Raw genomic sequence first — 22062 nt, forward strand, 5'->3', positions numbered from 1 at the left:
AGCTTGCGATTCAAGTGGCACAGCTAAATGAGCTTACAGCGAATGTGTTTAATATTTCTTCAACACCAAAATGCCCCTCCCCACCCGAAATACATTTTTTCAGCTTGCCTCAGTCTCTCATATACTGGGTTCCAGTCCCAAGTCGGAATTTGAGTTGGATTTCGTGGCCCGAGCTGTCAATCTGCGAGCCAAGTCTGCCCAGGTAGCAGGGTCCCAGCTGGCCAAGCAACGGGAAGCTCACTAGGCAGGGCTCTCAATGACAAGCAACGCTGTTTTTTTTTAGCTAGTTGAATTCTTACAGTGACCCAAAACAAGAGCACTGCCTTATCCAGTGCTTTGAGACATCCTCATGACATGAAAGGCACCAAACAGATGTCATTTGTTGCTGTTATCAGAGACGCTGTCCTCTGGTTGAGACATCAAACCATGGTCCCGTTTGTGCCTTATCAAATGGACGGGAAAGGTCCGGTGACCCTATCCGAAAAGAGGAGAGAATTTCTCCCTAGTGTCATGGCCAACAATCCCCCCCTGATAAAAAAATTACTCATTCACATCACGGCTATTTGCGAGGATGTTGCTGTGCGCAACTGCCGCGTTTGCCTACAGAACCACAAGTTACTGCACTTTGCAGCAAGTCCTTCAAAACGTCCTCCCAAGGTGAAAGGTGCTTAACCAAACGGGAGGATTATACAGGATTACAATTAAATCTCGAGCCAAGTGGAATTTCTCCCCACTGGCTCGGATACATTTCAGGAAGGTTTCGGACCGATCCCTTTCCTGGGAACGGGCTCAGGATTCTGTGCAGACGTCGTTGATAATGTTTTTCCAGCAGAGACTGTTTATTTTTACGACTGAAAGGATTCCCACACCTAGAGAGATTCCAGAGGGCTTGCTCCAGCCGAAATAAAATAATTGATAGCAATAAAGAGAAAAGTTCACTTGTGGTGTTTGGGAGTTCTGTTACACTGCTTTACGTTTCCTTTAACGAGTTATTACAGGTCATTTAGGCCCAGGCATTCAGCACAGATCATTAGGAAACATCTGGATTTCTGATGAGCTGTTTTGGTAGTGGACAGGGACAGAACGGTTACACATTTTGTTATCCTGGACTAAATCCAGCCCAGATTGATAGGAAAGAATCTCTCTCTCTCTCTCTCAGTAATAAACTATTCCTTCGCAGTTCGCGCCTGAAGACCTTCCTCTTTGACTGGCCTATCCCTTGCCCGGCGTCATGCTCCATCACTATCAAGCGCTCTGGGATGATATCTTGCATGAGGGATGCTATATAGATACAAGTTGTTGCTGTTGTTGTAAACTCAGATGCCTGTTCAAGTCCCCCTATGTTGCACTGGTTTAGCCATTTTCCTCCTGGACACAAGCCAACTGCACAGAATCTAACACTAGAGCAAACAAGGCGATCTCTGGTTTGTCCTGTGCTTCCATCCCCGAGCCAGGGCCACCGGAAATATATGGCCAGGTCTGCAAGGTCTGGTCGGCCCAGTGAAGTGTAGTGACTGTGTATCTTGTGTAGGTCAACTTGCCAAAGTAGCCAAATGAAAGCAAAGGTCTTCAGACAACCGTGAAGTGATCGACCACTTTCATCTGGGGAGAAACTCTCTCCTTCAAATATCGTGCTGTAAATTTTAGGACATTTTTCCTTTAATAAAGGAGTGCAGGAGCCAAGCTATGAAATGTGTGCACCATCTTCCCTGGCCTTTGTTTGAACACGAACCTCCTCCATCAGCAAGGAAACAGGTGTTCTTTTAGAAATCTCCATATTACCTTGCTAAACTGCCTGAAATCTACTGTGTTCATCCTTTGATCACCAATTACCTTCATCCAGAAGGACAGCATTTGCATCTGAAACATTGTTTGAACAAACTTGAAAGGAGATTTTTTTTCCCTAAGTAAAGGCGCTCATTTTCATATTGTGCAATATCTTTGAGGCTCGGTTTTGTCAGGGAAAGAGCATTAAAGTGCAGATTTTAAAGTTTAATGTTTCCAAATATAGTTTCTGTATGTAATTTAAGATGAAAGCCCAGTGCTGGATAGTGACACAGATTTGGACAAGCGAAGAGGAGGTGAATATTGTAAGAACATACAAAGCAAAGAAAAAAATAGGGCATTTTCATTTTTAAGCATTTTCCCTCGATAGAAATATCCTCTGCCATGTGCCCCCACTTACCCAGCCTCTAACATTTGGGGGAAAGTTAGAATAACAATCTTTGCATTTGATATAGCGACTTATCATGTCATCAAGACGTCCTAAAGTACTTCATAGGAATTACTGTGAAGTGTAGTAGCTGTAATTTGGAGGTGAATGCACCAGATAATTTGCGCACAGCACTGTCCCACAAATAGCCAGTGAAGTGAATAACCAATTTTATCTGGGGAATTGTCAGCTAGGACACTGGGAGAAACTCCCTTCTCTTTTCGTGAAGTACCACAGGATTTTTAACGTCCACCTGGACTGGTAAATGGGACCTTGGTTTAACATTTCATCTGAAGGATGGCATCTCCATCAATAAAGAGCACCCCTCCGCACCCCCACCCAGCACTGCACTGCAGTGTCAACCTGGACCGTATCAGTTTCAAGAAGCGAGATGGGGGCTTGAACCCACAACCTTCTAACTCAAAGGCAAGAGCACTAGGTTGACTGAGCCAGGCTGACACACAAAGCCCGAGACATGCTTTAGTTCCATGCGAACAAATGATGGAATAAATGACAGAAGATCTATCTCCCTCTGATACTCGACCTCTTCTGTTGCAGTGACTGATAGTTTGAGACCCTCACAAACAACTCAGCAAGCTACTCGTATTAGTTCCAGTCGTCAAGGTCAATGCAAATTATCCGTGGTGATAACAGATGTTTATCATACTGCAGTCTCCTGTCACCACAAGTTATTAAAATAAAGAACGAATGACTTGCCGATTCCAGGAAATCATAAATTGCATGGCTAATGTCATACATAAACACTTCATGCTTGTTTGCTACCACATTAGTGTCCCGATGTTTTATTGAAGGTGAAAGGAAATGCTCAGATTTATGACCCGAAAACTTACTTCTGCAGAATACACTCACCAGCTAATAGTGGGTTTATGAAGTCTGCTTGAAAAGAAAATCAAGTGCGACAAAAAATTATAACCAAGAGGTCATGTGAAGATGTACGCAAAACCAAATGGAAATGCAGACTCTTTAAAAGCTTTTTAGACGCACAGGATCAAACTGCATCCGCGTCCCCCACGATAGATATTTTATATGCAACTAAAAGGACGCAGTAATTGTAGTAAGTGCAGCTGATGAGTCTCAGGCTGTGTCTAGTGAGTGAGTAGTGAGTGAGTGAGTGAGTTCCTACGACACAGGCATGATTCATACCAGGCAGGAGTGAGAAACGATTGCAAACAGGCACCTTTCCCCTAAGTGTACTTGGGTGAGTTTCGACAAGGTTTTCAATGTAATGTAACAGCAGTGAGGTATGTATGTAGGCGTGAGACGAGAAATTCGGGTCGGCTCGTAATTATTAAAATCGTTGAATTTCCTATTTATCTTAAACTTGTTGATTGAGCTTCTCCTGCTCTTGAAACAATGGGGTCCAAAATTTGTCTATTCTGAAAACTATTCCGTTCTTTATTTAAGGACGGCACCTCCGACAACTCAGCTCTCTTCCAGCGCCACACTAGACCCTGTGAGTTTAACATCCTGACGTGGGGATTGAACCCACAGTCTCCTGATTCAGAGACAAGATTGCATCGGACTGAGCTAGGTTGTCACCTGCCAACTCAGTCAATTTGTGGCGTTTAGCCACTCTGCCTCTACTCCTTCAATTCCATCCAGGACTCACTCCCTCCCTCTCCCCAACCCCCTACACCACCACCCCACCACCCCTCAAGGCAGCATTGTTAAGCGCTTTGTGACATCCTTGCGAGATGAAAGGTGCTGTACAAATGCAACTTATATTGCGTTGTTTATACATCCTCCGCAGGATGCAACCACTTTGTGCGCTCCGAGACACTATCATGCGTGAAGGCTGCTATACAAAAGCAAGTTGTCGTTGTGTACTGCCTCCACCGTGCAGAGATTGCAGGGATACAGTTCAAGACAATTTGCCATCAAGCAAACGTCAAGAAAAGCAAATCGTTGAAATAAATGGTGGAAGCGACAATTCAATTTCTATTCAGATCCAATTGGGGGAGAATCCATCATTTCACCAGCACCAGTCTGCCTCAGGATTGAAGTTTGCTCAACGAAGAGATGTATCAATACGTTTCGGCTGTAGGTTATTTTCTTATTGAATGTGTGTGTGTGTGTGTGTGCGCGCGTGTGTATGTGTGGAGGGAAGATCGATAGCCAAGGCAACAAATAGCAACAAGATCCAGCCACAAAAAGTGGTGTGTGACGGGAGGTGGGGGTATGTAACAAGGGCTGTTTGCTCATGAACAATGGACAGATCAATCTTCCTTCACAGGCTAATGGTTAGCAATCAGGTAAGTCATAGGAACAGGAAGAGCCCACATTTTAAACCCTCGGCAGGCTTTCTCGAAGCAGCTATCATCACTGGGAAGCACGAAAATTAAATGGTTTGAACGCCTCGTCTTACTTACTCAGTGAGGGGTTTAAAGTGCATGATTTGCAGAGAGAGAGACTCTCACCTTGTAATCAAAGAGCGTCTCAAAAATGTAATGTGTACATATGTCTACTATATACATAGAGGTCTCTCCCCATAAAGGTGGGAGCAATGGAGTGGAGGATAATAGACGAGCCCAAAAGTGTAGCTGCTCCCTATAAATAAAGGCAGCAGAATATAGGAGAGAGGAGGCACTGGGGTCTACACTGGAGGAGAATGTGAGACAACAGGTCCCCGCGCAAAGAGAAGGGTCCTGTTTGTGGAATGTAATGGGGTTGAAACAGTTGTGGTTTTTTTTTCCGTGACGGGTATTTTTCCTGAGGCAAGTGCGGTGTATTTTTTTGTACAATAATTAATATAATTGTTTGAAAAAAACATAGAACGGATTGTAATAGGGTTATAATAATAATATTAATCCTTGCATTTGATATAGTGCCTTATCACGTCGTTGAAACGTCTCAAAGTGCTTCACAGAATATGCTATAAAGTGAATTGACTGTATCGGGGTTGGAGCAGCTTTTCGTCTGTTTTTTTTTTGCCGTCACGGGTGTGGTTTTCCATGAGGAAAGCGATGTATATTTCCTTTGGATGAATAAATATATCGTTTTGTTTTTTAAAAAAAGTTTGAATCCCTTTTCTATGTAGAGGGCATCTGCCCCAGAAATCGGGCCTGATTTGTGAATCGCAGACTCTGAAATCTCAGTCAAATGGATCTCCCATTGAAACGCAGGGCGAGAGCTTTAATCCTGTGTTTGGTATGATTATTCCTGAACAAAAGTTGACCCCCGCTGACCAAACAATCCTGTTTACTGGCCAAAAGACGGGGAATGGGAGATGGGGGTGGGAGAGGGGGGTGGTGCGATGAGAAGAGAGCTATGATCCTTTTTATCCACAGTATTTTATAAGCAAAGCTGGTGTTTGGGAACAAGTCTGGGGCTGTGCATGAGGACAATTCAGCGCTAATGAAAGAGCTCTGTTGATACTCATCTTCGGCCAATCTCCAAGATCCCTCCCCTCCTTCGCAACAGAGAGCGAGGAGCCCAGGCGGCGATGTGGGTGGAAGGCCCCAGATGGATACAAATACTGACGTGTCAAAGTTATTACTCAGTGACCTTGGGACAGTCTGAAACGCTGTGTCTAGCGAGCGTTCATCAGCGCCTCGATAAGCCAACACGTGACCCATTCTCTGTGCGAGGTTGGGAACCAGACTTATTAAGGCAGCACACACATTAGTTTCGCCCATAAAATTCACAGTCACTATCCCGTGATGCGCTTTGAGATGTCTCAAAGATATGATAAGGTGCTACATCAAATGCAAGGATAATTATTATTAGCTGCAATTTCCTGGCCGCATGTGAGACTGGACAAGACAATTCCTCTGTTAATTATTGTGATTGGCACCCACACTAAGCAACACGGCAGTGAAGGGCAGAACTCGCTCAGGAACCTCGTGTTTGTATGTAAACAGCCAGGTTTTGGGAACGTATATACACACACACACACACTCACAGACACGTCTCCAGCAAACGGTCTTCAGAGCTTTTTACAAATGCTTTTGGCAGTCAGCTGGCTGTCTCGACTGTCGGACTGCAGCTATTAACAGTTGGTCAGGCTTCATTGCCGGGTGACAATACGGCAGCTTAGCCCTGGGAGTCACTGGCGAGGAAAGTGACCGTAGCGGTAACAGCCACCACACCATACGTTGAAACATCTGGCAACAACAAAAAGAGAGAATCCTTGTCCATTTCATAGCTGTAACACAGCAAACACCAGCTGCTGTCCGCTTTCCCTGAACAAAGTTGTGAGGAAATGAAACTCAGCTAAAAGGCAGCGGGGAAGACAACAACAACTACAACAACTTGCACTTAAATAGCAACCCTCCCACCCCCCCGGCCCCACGCAGGATAGCGTCATAGAGCGCTTAACGGTGGCGGAGCCTGACTTCGAGCCGGGGGTGGGGGTGGGCACAGGTGTTGGGGGAAGGTGACCGTAAGCACAGTCGAAAAGGAAGGTTTGAAGGTTTTCAGGTGGGACTTGAAAAGGTGGGGAGAGGGGTCAAGGCAGAGGGATTGAGGAAGAGTGTTCCAAAGGCACTATCAACAACAACAACTACTTTCATTTATATAGCGCCTCTCACACAGGGTAGTGTCCCAGAGCACTTGACAGCCATCAAATCAGTATCTTATCCTTTTCACAAAAGTGCAATTTCTAACTGAAATATGTTTCATCGACGAACAAACCTGCATAACATCCCTCCTTTGCGTGTTACCTACCCTTGCGACTGGCCCTTTGGGCACCTACCCCACTAACACCCCCCACCGCCCCCAGCTAAACGCCTCATCCGAAGGACAGCGCCTCAGATACGGCAATAAATTAAAAGGCTCTCGGTTCATGGCACAGTTTAAGTATCAAAAGGGAGAAACGGCAACAATGGTAGCTACGAATCTGAATAATAATCGCTGCTATCTAAATGTCAGTGAGAGTAATAGAACTCGAGTTGTAAATGTGACAAGAGATATAAGCACATTTAATTACAGGAGAGGGAAAATAACACGGTCCTTTGTTTGGAGGGCGCATTATTGATCTTGATTTTGTTTCCCCAACATGGGAAAATGTTGTGAAGTTCATTTGACAAAATAAAGGCCTTTGTGGGAATGCAGTGGGTGTGACTAATCAGGGGATAAAGAGCCCCATCTTTGGGGTGAGCTCCCGCCTGCCTGCTTTACAGGTGGACCTGTCACGGATCGTGTTTCCCTCCCAAGTCCTGCCCGACGCTCTCCACAGTAAAGTCTGGCCATTGGCCTCGGGGCTGTACTTGGAACCTTGGCGTGTGCAAAATGGCTGACCAACCCCCGTTTTCCTGCGTGAAAAAGATAATTGTTTACGCTCGACTAGAACTAAGCGTTACAAAGAGACATTTTGACATGAGAGGCATCACAAAAACAAGTTGTTTTTACGGAGTCCTTAGCGAAGTGGTTAGCGTTCTTGCCTTGCCTCGTTGTCACTCGTCTCTTTATCAGGGTTCTGACGAAAGGTCGTCAACCTGAAATGTTAATTCACTCTCCTCTCTCCATAGAGGCTTCCTCACCTGCTGAGTGTTCCCAGCGACTTCTGTTTTTATTCCACTTTACAGTATATTCTGTGAAGCACTTTGAGATGTCTCAACGACCTGATAAGGCGCTACATCAAAATGCAAGAATTATTATTATATTCGATTGTATATATAAGTTTTCTGTCTCTCTAATAATCAGCATGGCTCTCTCTCTCACTTGTGAGCCCAGGCAGTGAGAGTTAGCAGGGTAACTCACATGGGAGAGATAGAGGAGAACACCAAAACCTACTCCGAAATTCACACACGCTCAAATTTCTATGGACACAAATCTCCCACTGATATCTCTCCCCCCTGCCCCCGCCCCACCTTTGCCTACAAGCAGCAAAGCTAATTTGGACTCCCACCCTCTTCCCCCAGCCACCATCGCTATTGCCACCACAACCCTCTGTTGTGAAAGGCTTATTTTATGGCAGGAATTAACAGAGGAACGTTTGAATATTGCTGGAATAGTCTCAATGGTCTATGAAAAGGGATCAACAATGACCCAGCTGTGCCTGTTTGTTCAATAGCTTAAGACCCATAGCCTATTTACATGAGGTAACCAGTCTCACGACACCTCCTGTCTCCTCCGCCTCACAATGTCACAGAGCATCTGCTGCCCTCTCTGTTGCAACATGCATTGCAACACTATGTCATGATAAGGCATCACTTCGAATGCAAGAATGACACTATTTTACTATATGATACATAATGTGTCAGCCTGGCTCATTGGTAGCACTTTCACCTCCGAGTCCGAAGGTTGAGTGTTCAGTAATAATATTAATAATCCTTGCATTTGATATAGCGCATTTCACGTCTTCCCCAAAGCACTTCACAGAATATACTGTGGAGTGAACTGTATATTTGTGGGTGAAACGCAGCGGCCAATTGCGCACAGCAGTGTCCCACAAATAATTGTGGATTGAAAATGACTCATTTTATTGTTTTTTTGTTTTGGAGGGATTACTATTAGGCATATTGAGTAAGGAAACTTGCCCAAGGTTTCGCCCTCTGCCTGGAATTGAACCCAGGTGTCTAACTTGCAAGGCGAGTGCTCTAACCACTGAGCTACAGGACTCCACTGTAGCTCCACATTGGAACTTTAAGCCAGTCTAATCCAGTGTCGTCACATTATCAGAGGTACCATCCTTCAGATGAGACATTAAACTGAGGACCTGTCTGTGACTATCCAGGCTGGACACTAAAGTGGCAATGGTTGAAAACAGAAGGGGGTTTCTCCTGGTGTCCTAGACGTAGTGTTTTATCACATCGGGAGGGCGTCTCAAAGCGCTTCACAGAATTTACTGTAAAGTGTAGCGCCTGTGTATTTTGTGTGGCGAACGTGGCAGCCAATTTGCCCAAAGCGATATCCCACAGACAGCCATGAGGTGAATGATCAATTTTATCTGGAGGATTAGTATTTCAAATACAAGGATTATGACATCATTATGATAATAATAAATAGTAATCCTTGCATTTGAAATAGTGCTTTTCACGTCTTCTAGACGTCTCAAAGCGCTTCACAGAATATGCTGTAAAGTGAATTGACTGTATATTTGTGGGCGAAACGCAGCAGCCAATTGCGCACAGCAGTGTCCCCACAAACAGCCGTGGATTGAAAATCCAATTTATTATTGTTTTGAAGGGATTATTGTTAGGCGTGTGGAGTAAGGAAACTTCCCCAAGGTTTCATCCTGCCTTGAATTGAACCCAGGGTCTCACTTGCAAGGCGAGTGCTTTAACCACTGAGCTACAGGACTCCACGATTATTGTTATATTAGACATAAGGCAGCTGGGACTCTACACCCAGTGGAGTCAGTGCCCTTGAGCTCAATTGTTCCTGACAAGTCCCATGTATGTGTTAAGATGCTTGGGTTTCAAGCCTGCACCCAGCTTTCGATTTTATCGGTAGGGATCACAGTCACTGGATATGAATTTGAATCAACCAAACCACAGCAGCGAAGACTTGGCTAAACAATGCAATCTCAAGATTTCCTGTTGAGTGTAGTGACTCAGAAGTAAACGCTCAACAGCCCGTGCATGTTGTATGAGAAGGCAGCTGGCAATTTCTCCACAGCAACATCCCACAAGTTGTCTTGAAAATGAACGATCAATTTTACCTGGAGGCATCGCTGACCAGGAAACCGGGAGAAACTCCCTTCTCTTTTCAGATTGTGAGGGATCCATCTGAAGAGGGCGGACAAACGTAAACCATGAATAGAAACCCTAGATTTATTTTCATATTTTATATCAAATACAAGGTTTTATAACGTGATTATTCTGACGAAAGGACATTGTCCTGAAATGTTAACTCACTTTCCTCTCTCCGTAGATGTTGTTGATCTGCTGAGTGTTCCCAGCGACTTCTGTTTTGATTTATAACAGAAACCCGATTTGTTCCCCAAAATATCTCAGTGAAGGCTGTGTGGTCAGCTCCGAAGGGTAAGCTTAGGGGAAGATAGCTCTGAGCAATTTTGTAGTGTTTGCAGGTTGGAGTCAAGATCTGTGTAAATGGGGCTGAGTGCAGCTATTTCAATTGAAGACAAGTTATTTATTGATAGTCGTCGCGCTCAGCATGAAGATCACTGATCGCTGTGTTTGAAATGTGGGCGACTGATGTTGAGAATGAAAATAAATCTCCAGGAAATAGACAGTGCAGCTGCCATTACATAACCTCTGACACTGTGAGACATGAGTCACATTTGCACCTGAAAAGGTTCCTGATTTATACAGCAATAGTTTCTGTTTTTAAAATAATAAAGCCCTCTGGCATGTCCCTAACCGATGGCACACAATGTTTGGCCGGTAGAAAATGACACTGGAGATACAGGTTTGGGTTTTGTTCTATATTCTGCCACTTGGGGACTTCTGATCTCTCCCTGCGCAGTGTCAACAGGCAGCAATCTGTCAGCCTGGCTCAGTCGGTAACAATCTCGCCTCAGAGTCAGAAGGTTGTGGGTTCAAGTCTTACATCAAGATTTTGAGCTCATAGTCCGTGTTGCTGAGAGGAACACTGCATTCTCAGAGGTGCCACTGTTCGAGATGTTAAACCGAGGTCCCGTCTGCGCCTGTTCAGATGGACGTCAAAGATCCTGTGGTATGATTTGACACGAGAAGGGAGTTTCTCCCGGTGTCCTGGCCAACAGTCCCCCAAAGTAACATTACTGGCTGTTTCGTGAGACGTTGCTTTGTGCAAATTGGCTGCCTCACCTGCCTACAATACACACACATTCACTACACTTTGAAGAATATCCTGTGAAGAATGCTTTGAAAGGCAAGTATCAGAGTAAGGAAGGAAGGAATTCAGCCAGTTTTTCATGTGTTTTTCGTGTCAGATCTGTTTCTGGTTCCTCGCAACCTGCCCACCTCCCCACCAGCCTTGTGGGCACATGTGGAAGTGCAGTGTGCTGTGGGATCTTAGACTTCTACAATGGTCGAAGTCAAGTTTGCGCTCTGTGTGATGTTTAGCACATCGAATGAGCCAATGGCTCATTCAGGGAGCTCGATGCTTTCCTCTCAGCTCCTGATAACCCTGCAAGCCAAAGCCTCAACAGGTTGGGTGCTTGATATGCCAAGGTGAGTATTTCATCAGCTGGCTTGCCAGTTAACTCGACCTTTTAGAAATTCAGGAATGGTGCATTTGTTGTGAACAGGCACTGCAAGCGAAGCCCCTAGTTAATGTTAAACATTTGACCAGCATGGAGCCCTTCCTCCTTCTCCAGTGAAGGGTATATTGCTCAGAGCTCTGCTGATTTCAAGTTCAGTGCAGAGTCAAACTGAAAATCTTAAAAACTTTAGCTGCCCGCTAGTTCCCTTCAGGTTGTATTGTGAGATGCCGAGACACGCTTTTATACTGACAGAACGGAAAGGGCAATACTTAGGCATCCTCGCCTCTGGACTAGAAGGCAGTCAGTCTGGGCACCTCATCGGGGCTTGAGATAGTAATCTGAATCGACACTCCAGTGCAGTAACCATGGAGAGCAACATTGTCGGAGGCTCAATCCTTTGGATAAAGACTTTAACCCGAGGTCCTGGCTGCCAATTCTGGAAGTTCAGGTCAGTGCTGAAGGTCCCACAGGCTGGGTTTGGAAAAAGTTTGGAACCAACGAGGAACAATAACAATAATCCTTATTTGATATGATGCCTTATTGTTATTATTATCAATTAATATTATATTAATAATAATCATTAACAATAGTATTATTAATTAACAATATTATTATTAATAATTAACATTATTAGTTGATAACCTGCAAACTTTCCCCCTTGATGACAAACGCATCAGCCAATTTGCACAGAGACAGTAAGTCAAAGATCAGTTTTTAACGTGGGGCGAGGGCGCAAGAGGGGGTGGATGGGGAGTGGAATTATTGGCCAGGAATCTATGAGGAACTCCTTTTTCTTTTCATATAGTGCCACCGGATCTTTAACGTCTCATCCGAAGTTCCGCGCCTCTGACCATTCAGCGCAATCCCCAGCGCGGCACTGCGGTGTCAGCCTGGACAATGAGCTCAAAGTCCAGACATTGAACCCAAAATCTTCTGACTCAGGGCTGAGAGGGCTACCGTATTGAGCCATTTGTGCATTGGGCGTGTGGCACCAAACCCAATGAATCAATGTTGCAAAATCTTGCTGGCATTCTAAGACACTAAATCAAAACAGTTTATTACAAGGAAGAAATGCACCATCATTTATGAATTGAGCATCAGCCTGCACTGAATTTCACCTACAAAACACACAGTCACTACCCTTTACAGTGAATCCTGGGAGGCGCTTGGTGATGCCTCGACAGCATGATATCATGATATCAAATGCAAGGAAACAGCTATGATGCTTCCTTCACGCCCAAAGTCACAAAGCTTTTCCAAAGTCTCTTGCCCAAAGTGCTCTGAGACACTACCCCGAATGAAGGACCCTACATAAATGGCACCTGTAAGTGCGTTACTGATCTTCCGAAGTTCATATTACAGTGGGCCTGCCTGAACCAAATCCCTCGCTGCCTTAAAAATTGATGCGATACACCTTCTCCTCATCACCCACTGGACAAGTGCAGCAGGGATCTATATCAATAGCACCCGCCTCAGCAAGAAACAATCTCTCCAAAGGAGACAACTGTCATCACTTGATAAATTACTGGCAGTCTTCAGACGGCTGAACAACAGGCGGGAGCAGCCAGGGGTCCAGAAATTCCACTTTGTTCCTTGTCTGCGATACCTCAAAGTGTCCTCAAAGTGAAGGTCCCTAAGAATTGCAGAAAATCCTTCAAACCAGCTCTCATTTGGAAGCTTGGTTTCCGCTGTTCTACTTTATGAAGTAAACGGATTTTGATCCACCGAGGGCTGAACTGGAGAATTTTCCGCAAGCATCTGCAATCTTAATAATAATAATAATCCTTGCATTTGATATAGCGCTTTTCACGTCGGGAGGATGTCCCAAAGCGCTTCACAGAACACACTGTAAAGTGAATTGACTGTATATTTGTGGGCGAACGCGGCACCCAATTGCGCACAGCAATGTCCCACAAACAGTCGTAGATTGAAAATGACCAATTTATTATTGTTTTTGGTTTTGGAGGGATTATTATTAGGCTCTGTGTGGAGTAAGGAAACTTGCCCAAGGTTTCGCCCTCTGCCTGGAATTGAACTCAGGTCTCTCGCTTGCAAAGCGAGTGCTCTAACCACTGAGCTACAGGACTCTTACGCCTTTACGGGTGGATTGAGAGGTATGTTGTAAGATTTCGAATATACTCATCACTAATAATACATCTAACACAGCGCCTTTCACATCGGGAGGAAGTCTCAGAGCGTTTCACAGGATATATTGTAAAGTGGGACTTTTTTCTCGTAGGCAAATGTGTAGGCAGCTAATTTGCACACAGGAATGTCCTGCAACCAGGTGTGAAGTCACCGGTGACACTGATCGTAAATAACCCCCAAAACACTAAATAGTTGTCAAGTTGGATATCACCTCTAATGTGGCTTTAAAACCGCTGACACCCTACTCTACTCTCAAAAAGCAGCTTTCACTGTTCTCGAAAGAAAAGATTTAAGCGTCAATTAACCGTAGCTCGTGTTCTGTCTATCCAACAGAATGTGCCCGTGACAAACTAGCCAAATTATTTGAGTAATGAGTTCCACGTCTGGATCAAGCTTTAAGCTTTGAAATCTTATGCAGCCCAGTAATTGCAACTGCAGACTTCTACACAACAGTGCGTCCAATTGAATGAGCACCAGAAAGAAGCAGTTTTTTTTAAATTACAAGTTACACGTCTCAGTAGCTCGAGGGATATGGAGCATTGGACTGGGATGAAAAAGGGCAGGAGTTCAGGTGAGAGCCTGCACTGTCAGTCAAACATCAGCCCTCACAGTGGGTAACCTCTCTCAAATCTCAGCAACTTGTGCTCCCAAGCTGCAAGGGGTGAATTTGAGTCCCAGATAGATGGTAAATCACCATTTGAGGAGATCTCTGAAAGAAACTGAAGTATGGGGGTGATATAGAGTTTCCAACTATTGAGAGGGGAGTCACATTTGCCTCTGCGGCAAACATTAAAACGAGGTATCAACTCATATAAATGTCACGGGAAGAATTAATGGACAGTTTGGAACTAACTTTTCCATAGGGGGGGGTTATTAGGACTTCGAGTGCTTTGTTACAAGTGGCAATTTTCTACCCAACAGCCTCCTCCCACCACCCGCAATCAGTCAGCTGTTTGTGGGACGTCACAGTGCAGAAATTGACTGCCGAGTTGGCCAGACAACACTTTAAACTCCTGCGTAGAATTTTGAGACAATATGACAATGCAATTATTTACAGTTATATGGAGCCTTTCACACCAAGAGGACTGCATTCACAGTGCTGGAAGGGCAACCGAGGTGGGGGAATATCCTGAGGTGGGTGGGGAGGCGAAAGAAGACCGAAAGCACAGTCAAAGAGGTAGTTTTTTGAGATGTGCCTCAAAAGATGAGAGAGAGAGCAAGCCATATCAAATACTAGAAATATTGCTATTTTAAGTATTTACAAACTGCCCATGCATTTCCATTGTCACATCCTCACTGCAATCCCAGGTCTTGCGATATTCACAAATAAAGAACTGGGTCAAATAAAAGCACACTGCTACAGTCTGCAACATCTCAAAAATACCTGTAGGGTAACTAAAGCACAAATTAGATATTTATGAGTGCGATATTCTGTTAAGTTCCATAGCACAGTTACAAGTTGCAAGCTGGCTATAATTATTGTCATCCCATCTATTATTCATGCCTTGAAAGAGAAGCTTATGATGTTTACATGATGCCGAAAGACGGAAAAAATGAAACACCATGTGGGATTCCTCCAACATACTGACAAGGTTAAAACCCATGTTTTTCTCTCTGGCAATGAAATGATTGAGAGAGGACCTGGTCAAGCTGTTTAAGATTTGAAAGGATTTGACAAGGTGGATGTTGACAGGTTTTGACTGGGAGTCCCAACAAGGGCATAAATAAAAGATAGCTAATAACAGATCTGATAGAGTGTTTAAGAGGAACTTTTTTTTCCCCTTGCATTTGATATAATACCTATCACGCTGTTGAGACATCTCAAAGCACTTCACAGAGTATCCTGTAAAGTGGATTGATTGTGAATGTTGTGGGCGAAACGCGGTAGCCAATTGCGCACAGTAATGTCCCTCAAACGGTCATGGATTGAGTGACCACATTTTTTATTTTGAAGGATTATTCCCCCCGGAAAGCGATGCTCCAATCGACTAACAAGTGGGTTTCTATTTACTGCTAAGTAAACAGAGGTGTGTGAAGTAAGGAACTTAGCTGAGGTTTCGCCCTGCCCAGGAATCTAATTTGGGTCCTCTTGCTTGTGAGCGCACTAACAACTATGCTATAGGACTCCAAAAGCCTCGATAAATTCTTCATGAGAATGTGGAACTCACTGCCGGAAGGTGTGGTTGATGCTAAAAGCAGCAACATATTTAAGAGGAAACTTGATATCTACTTGAAAGCATATAGAGGAGGGTTCACATAGTGAATAAACACCAGCACGGACTAGTTGGGCCTAATTGCCCATTTCTGTGCTGTGCTGTATCGCTCTGTGGAACTCATCATATATGGACTTTCTGATTCAACTGCTGAAATCACAGGGGGTAAATTTGCAACATTTCATTATCTTGTGATAGTTAACACAAGGAGCCCATTGTGAAATAAGGTGAATTTCTCCTGTTCTGGCCCACAGAGGGTTTCGCTGTGCCCTGTGTTGTCAATGCAAATTCGCTGCTCACACAGCCAATGTGAAAACATAAACAGTCCTGATTAAGGAACTAAATGAAAGTAAATGAGGCCTTTGAGTATAACAGGAACAGAGGTAGTTAAACAGAGTAAGCAAGAAATAATGGGATTTTGTTTTAAACCCAAGTTACAGACGAGAACGTTGATAAATGCTTAATTCCACTTTTAAAGATGACTTAGCAACAATTGACTTTTAAAAAAAATGAACGAGCCCCATCAGAGCTATTAATCTGTTCTTCAGCACTGGCTGCAATAAGCAGAGGTTCCTATAACACAGTAGGCTTTATTGAAGGCATGTGTCGTCTAAAACCCTTCCTCATTTTACACTGGAAGAACCAGGTATCAGTTCAGTTCGGTCGGTAGCAATCTCACTTCTGAGTCATAAACTTATGGGTTTAAGCCCCCATACAGGACAAGTAGTCCATCCAGGCTGTTCCTTCAATGCAGTGCTGTGTGAATATTGCATTTGTCAGAGGTGTCTTCCATTGGATGAGATATTAATCCAAGATTCCATCTGCCCATTCAGGTGGACATTTAAGATTCTCACAGAACTATTTGAAAAGAGAAAGGAATTTCTCTCTCCTTGTCCTGGCCAACAATCCCTAGGATGAAATTGGTCATTCACATCATGGCTGTTTGTAGGCCATTGCTGTGTGCAAGCAGGTTAAATCCTTGCATTTTGATATAGCGCTTTTCACGTCGGGAGGACGTCCCAAAGCGCTTCACAGAATATACTGTAAAGTGAATTGACTGTATATTTGTGGGCGAACGCGGCAGCCAATTGCGCACAGCAATGTCCCACAAACAGTCGTAGATTGAAAATGACCAATTTATTATTGTTTTTTTTTTGGAGGGATTATTATTAGGTGTGTGGAGTAAGGAAACTTGCCCAAGGTTTCGCCCTCTGCCTGGTATTGAACTCAGGTCTCTCACTTGCAAGCGAGTGCTCTAACCACTGAGCTACAGGACTCCACCAAGGTTGTCATTTGCTTACAAAAAAAGTCACTACACTGCACAGTAAATTCTGTGAAGCACGGCGAGATAGATATTTGGACTATGTGATAAGACGCAGTATTGAGACCGAGCATGAGAAAAAGTGGAATCCTCTTTAGCTACCCTCGTGAAACAATCTGCTGGGCAATCTACCAGGGAATAAATCAACGAATGCTCTGAACTCCACGTAAGGAGCTCTCAAATGAGTTTGTGAATCTTGCTGTCAAAAAGTCAGTGGGGGCAATAATCTCTGCTGACAATCTCATCCTCCCAGCTCTCTCTTAAAGGTCACAGAAGTTATGCTGATGAAAGGCCAAGTAGATAGCGGTTAATTTTTTTGATATGTAACTCTTTTTGTTTAAATGTCTTGATATTGATGCATGGGAAAGGTCAAATCGCGGTTAAATAATTAACCTGTTAAATATTGTGTGCGTTCCGAAGCAGAGCGAAGGTTACGATCGAAAAGCCAAAGGAATATTTTATGTCTATTTAGCCCCTGCTAGTTGAAAGCACCATTAGTTTTGTTTTGGATACCTCTGCTGAGAAAGGAGGATGCTGTACAATTAGTGGGATGGTAAGGTTTAAGTCATCCTACCTTTTGCGATAATTACTGCATTACTGATGGAACTGATGGTTAATGACACTATTGGTGTCAGGAATTAATCCATATCTGAGGATAAAAGATATAATGTGTTTCTTCTCACTCAGCCCCACCAAGTATTCAGAGTTCCCACATTTGCTTTCAGTCAGGCTGAGCTTGTGCAAAAACTTTAACTGGTACCCAGGCTCAACCACACAAGTGGGTGTTTCCTGGAATCTACCATTGCTCCCAGAATTACGGAGGATGGGTGGGACTCAACACACAACGGATCGGTTGGATGGAGTTGAATCTGTTGTGAAATGTCGCTGGAGCTCAACTCCTTCTCCTCCTCCTCTCCTCCTCCTCTCCTCCTCCTCCTCCTCCTCCACCCCATCTCAACTGTGCACAATTGGCTGCGGCGTTTCGCCCACCAAATACAGTCACTACACTTTACGGTGTACAAAAGGCAAAGTACTGAAAATGCTGGAAATCTGGTATAGAGACACAAGTCGCTGGGAACATGGATGCTGCCTGATCTGCTGCGTATTCCCAGCCACTTCATGTTTATACACTTTACAGTATAGTCTGTGAAGCGCTTTGAGATGTCTCAATGATGTGATAAAGCACAATATCAAACTCAATGACCATTATTATAATTATCATTATCTCCCCCAGACATTGGCATTTTCACCTTCGCTCGTCAGGCCTCGATTTCTTCACCGATGTGGAAGCAGCGTCTGAGCGATGTTTGACAGGATACGAGGCGATCGAGGTCAGTATTCCCACTTTCAGCAGCAACCTGAGCAGAGATTTTACTGCTAAGAAAGTAACACTTCTCTCCTCTCCTCGCTCTTTCAGCGCCCCCCAACCCCAGCCCCCGAATTGGCCCGGCTGCAAAGGTAGGAGACTCCCATCAGGTCAGTACAAATGGCTGATGTTAATTCCCCCCGCGACCCCACCCCACACACACACACATACTCCCCCCCCCCGCCACCCCTTCCCAGCCCTTTCAATTTTCTGGAGGAAGTCAAAACGCAAAGTCAGCCACATGTGTTTCACTGGTAAGTTAACACCACTGAGTGAATAAACTGAATGCACGCAGCTGGCAGTCAGAACCCTGGGAGAACACGACTGGTTTCAGAGCATTTTGATACAGACTGAACACAATCTCTGAAGGGGACGTGGGATAAATGGCCCATTTAATTTCTGTCTCATTTGAGATGGGGGGGTTGGGAGGTGGGTGGGGGTTTGAACGTTTTGAGTAATTTAGCACATGCTGCAATGGTGGCAACACAATTGTTGAGTGCAAGAACGGAAGCCAAAACTCCCATTTTGTCTGGCTAGAGATGAATTGCACACAGGGAGGGAGGGAGGGAAGGAGAGAGAGAAAAGAGAAGATAGAGAGAGGGATGGGGAGAGGAGGGAGTGGAAGAGGGAGGGAGATACTGTGAGACATCTCAAATAACGTGATAAGGCGCTGTATCAAATGCGACGATTATTATTATTATATTTCAACCAAATGCAAATGAGCCCAAGGAGACAGGTCAGTGGGTTCAGAGGCAGAGAATGCTTCTCTGAGTGGCCGACGGCGAGAATTAGGAAGTGGCGGAGCGAGGCCATTTCACTTCTCCCAAGTTGCTGTCTTTGCCATTAAATTCCTTGTTGGAGGGTCACTGGGTTGACGCTCAAAGTGGGTCACGGGTTTTTTTTCATTCTTTGGAAAAGACGAGGCAGAAAAGAACAGCCCGAAGCCTCCACTTCTATGTGAGGAAGGCGAGTGCTAAATTCCTGGTTTCTCGACCCTTTCATGGCTGGCTTCCCCTCTGTTGAGACTGAATCCTTTAAACTGCGGATTAGGCCGAGCACAAAGGCGCTATTCAAATAAGCATAAACGCCCCAGCGCTAGGGATATGGGAGTTTAAACACAGCCTCTCTTCCCCCTCCTGCCACCCCCCCTTCCACTCACCCCTCTTTTGTGCTCCTGCAGAGAAAACGGCAGAACAACGAATTCTCATTTGTCTTGGTTCTCACTGAAAGCCCTCGAAAAGCTGTGAAATTCTTTTTTTATATATAGGAAATTTAGCTTGTCTGTGCAAGGAGTGGGAAGGATGCTAATTGGGGGAGAGGGGGGAATATATCTTGGTTGTAAACGGCAAAAGCCAGACTGATGAATTTCACCCACGCTCCCATGCACCCCCTGCACACCCCCTCCCACACACACACACACACACACACACACATAATGCCTGTCTTCTGACAGCTTGGCCAAATATTTAGGGACATTAATGCGTCCAAAGCACTCATTCAGCAGACTTAAATGTACTCTTTTCAAGGCTATTGCCCAGATTTTCACGGCATTTTTAAAGTTCATAATGCCTGCCGTGAGATTTCATTTCAGCTGCTTGGGAAAATTCCCAGACAGGGCTGGGCTGATACTTTTTCGCCGAATGCAAAACTGCGTCTAGTTACGAATTCGTATTTCTGATCTGACGAGGTTGAGTCCTGTCTCGTTGCAGTCCCCCATTCCCCCCTCCTCGCGCCCCCCCCCATCCCCTTCCCCCACCCAGTCAAACGAGAATTAATCGTTTCCAGACTCCATTGTTTTATCGCTGCTTATTAACCTCTCGACTGGACGTGACAAACCAATACACAGTTGCCATCCCCCCTTTCCCCCACAGAGATCCTCTCTTTATACAACGTGCAAACAGGGAGGTAAACGGGGTATCCTTGGAGGTGAACTGGCCCCAAGATGACATGCTTAGGATGTCGGAATTGAGCCACCCCTCTCCGTGGCGGTCTCCAGTCCAGGTACCTGAGCCAGGTGGATCTGTAGTATTCCAGGGCACTGCTGATTGCAGCAACCGCCAGTCAGAAGGACAAACCAGTCACTGGGGGCGGGGAGTCACCCACTCAGCTCCTGTTAACCCTGCAAGCCAAAGCTCTAACGGGGTGGTTAGGGTGTGGGGGGGGCGGGGGTCATAGCTGGACAAGCAGTGGGACGGATTGTAATGTGCTCATACACTGGAGTGAATCACTGAGCCAAGCCAGAAGTGCGCTATTTAAAATTCTGAAAGTTAGCTGGTAAGACTGGATGGAGACTTAAACTTCAGACAAAAAAATACACAACCAATAAATCCAACGAACTATAACTTCGCAGCAGCGAAACTTGCAGGAGGCTTTTGATCAGCCTAATAAAATGAATTGCACCTTACTGCAGTGAGTCAATTAAATGTCAATTACTCAATAAGTACTGAGAAAGACCTGCAGACGGAGTGGATCTGACTGCAGGTCCTCAAAACACAGCATCTGGAGTGAAATTTGTAGTGACAGCGACTTGCATTTACAATGCATGTTTTTTTCAGAATAACGTCTCGAAGCGCCTTGACAGCGATGCGGTCGGAGGGTAAAGTAAGGGAGAAGTGGAGAGGAAGGTGACCATAGGCACACTGCTTTGTGATAATTACAAGGAAACTGCAAAGTTTCACTCCAATTATTTCTGACAAGTGGGAATGAAATCGACATGGTCGAATGGACTGACCACCTGTAATTTTATGACCTACAGCATCTCCGGAGACCAGAATCAGGGATGAAGGTGCAACGGTTAACAGTAATAAGGACAATAATAATTCTCGCATTTAATTTAAGAAGTGGGGCAAGCCATGCTTTTCCGTTTTGGGTCCCCTTGCACAACAAGTTAACAGGATTTTAGTCAGACAGAAACCATGTCCAACCTCTCCCTTCTCTCCATTCCCCCTCGCCGTCATATCCACCCCCCCCACCACCCCCCCCCGCCCCAGGCAAACACATGTCAATTACATCTTGAGCCCTGCCCTCTCAATTTCGTTTACCAGCCAGGCGTCTGACACGTGCCAAAATCCTTTGTGTTCTTAAGCAACTCCAGTTCCAGCTGTTGGGAACTCCCAACAGATTTTCTATTTGCCGGTTACCGACTCTGCAATCTTTCCCAGTGTGGGGGCAATGGGGAGGGGAAGACAAGTGAATTTTTGGGGTCTGCCGGGTGGCTGACACATGCGGAAACCCATCAATGTGTTTAAGAGTATCTAAAACAGACTGAGAGTTCCACATGTGCACACCACCTACACATGGAAGATTTCCTGTGTTTGGAATGGAATCTGCACTCTCTCTCCAGAGCGGTGGTGGGGGGGGGGGGGGGGGCATCTGATCCTGGAGAGTATTAGGAGAAGTTGGGGATAATCAAAGCACAGGGGATCCCAGATTGGGTGTTGGAGGCTAACCACATAACTTGCCATGAGGGAACACAAGTGCAGATTGATGAAAGCCAATGCATTAGATACTCCAAGGTGAGCATTGAGCTAGATGCTCACTGTTAAAGCTCACACTTGAAGATAGACAGTTTGGCAGAAGCCTCATGCTCCAAAGTAACAAGGAGTTTAATAATAATAATAATAATCCTTGCATTTGATATAGCGCTTTATGACGGTTGAGACATCTCAAATCACTTCACAAGATATTCTG

The sequence above is a fragment of the Callorhinchus milii genome, unplaced genomic scaffold (genome assembly GCF_018977255.1).
Source record: "Callorhinchus milii isolate IMCB2004 unplaced genomic scaffold, IMCB_Cmil_1.0 Scaffold11, whole genome shotgun sequence".
Classification (NCBI taxonomy): domain Eukaryota; kingdom Metazoa; phylum Chordata; class Chondrichthyes; order Chimaeriformes; family Callorhinchidae; genus Callorhinchus; species Callorhinchus milii.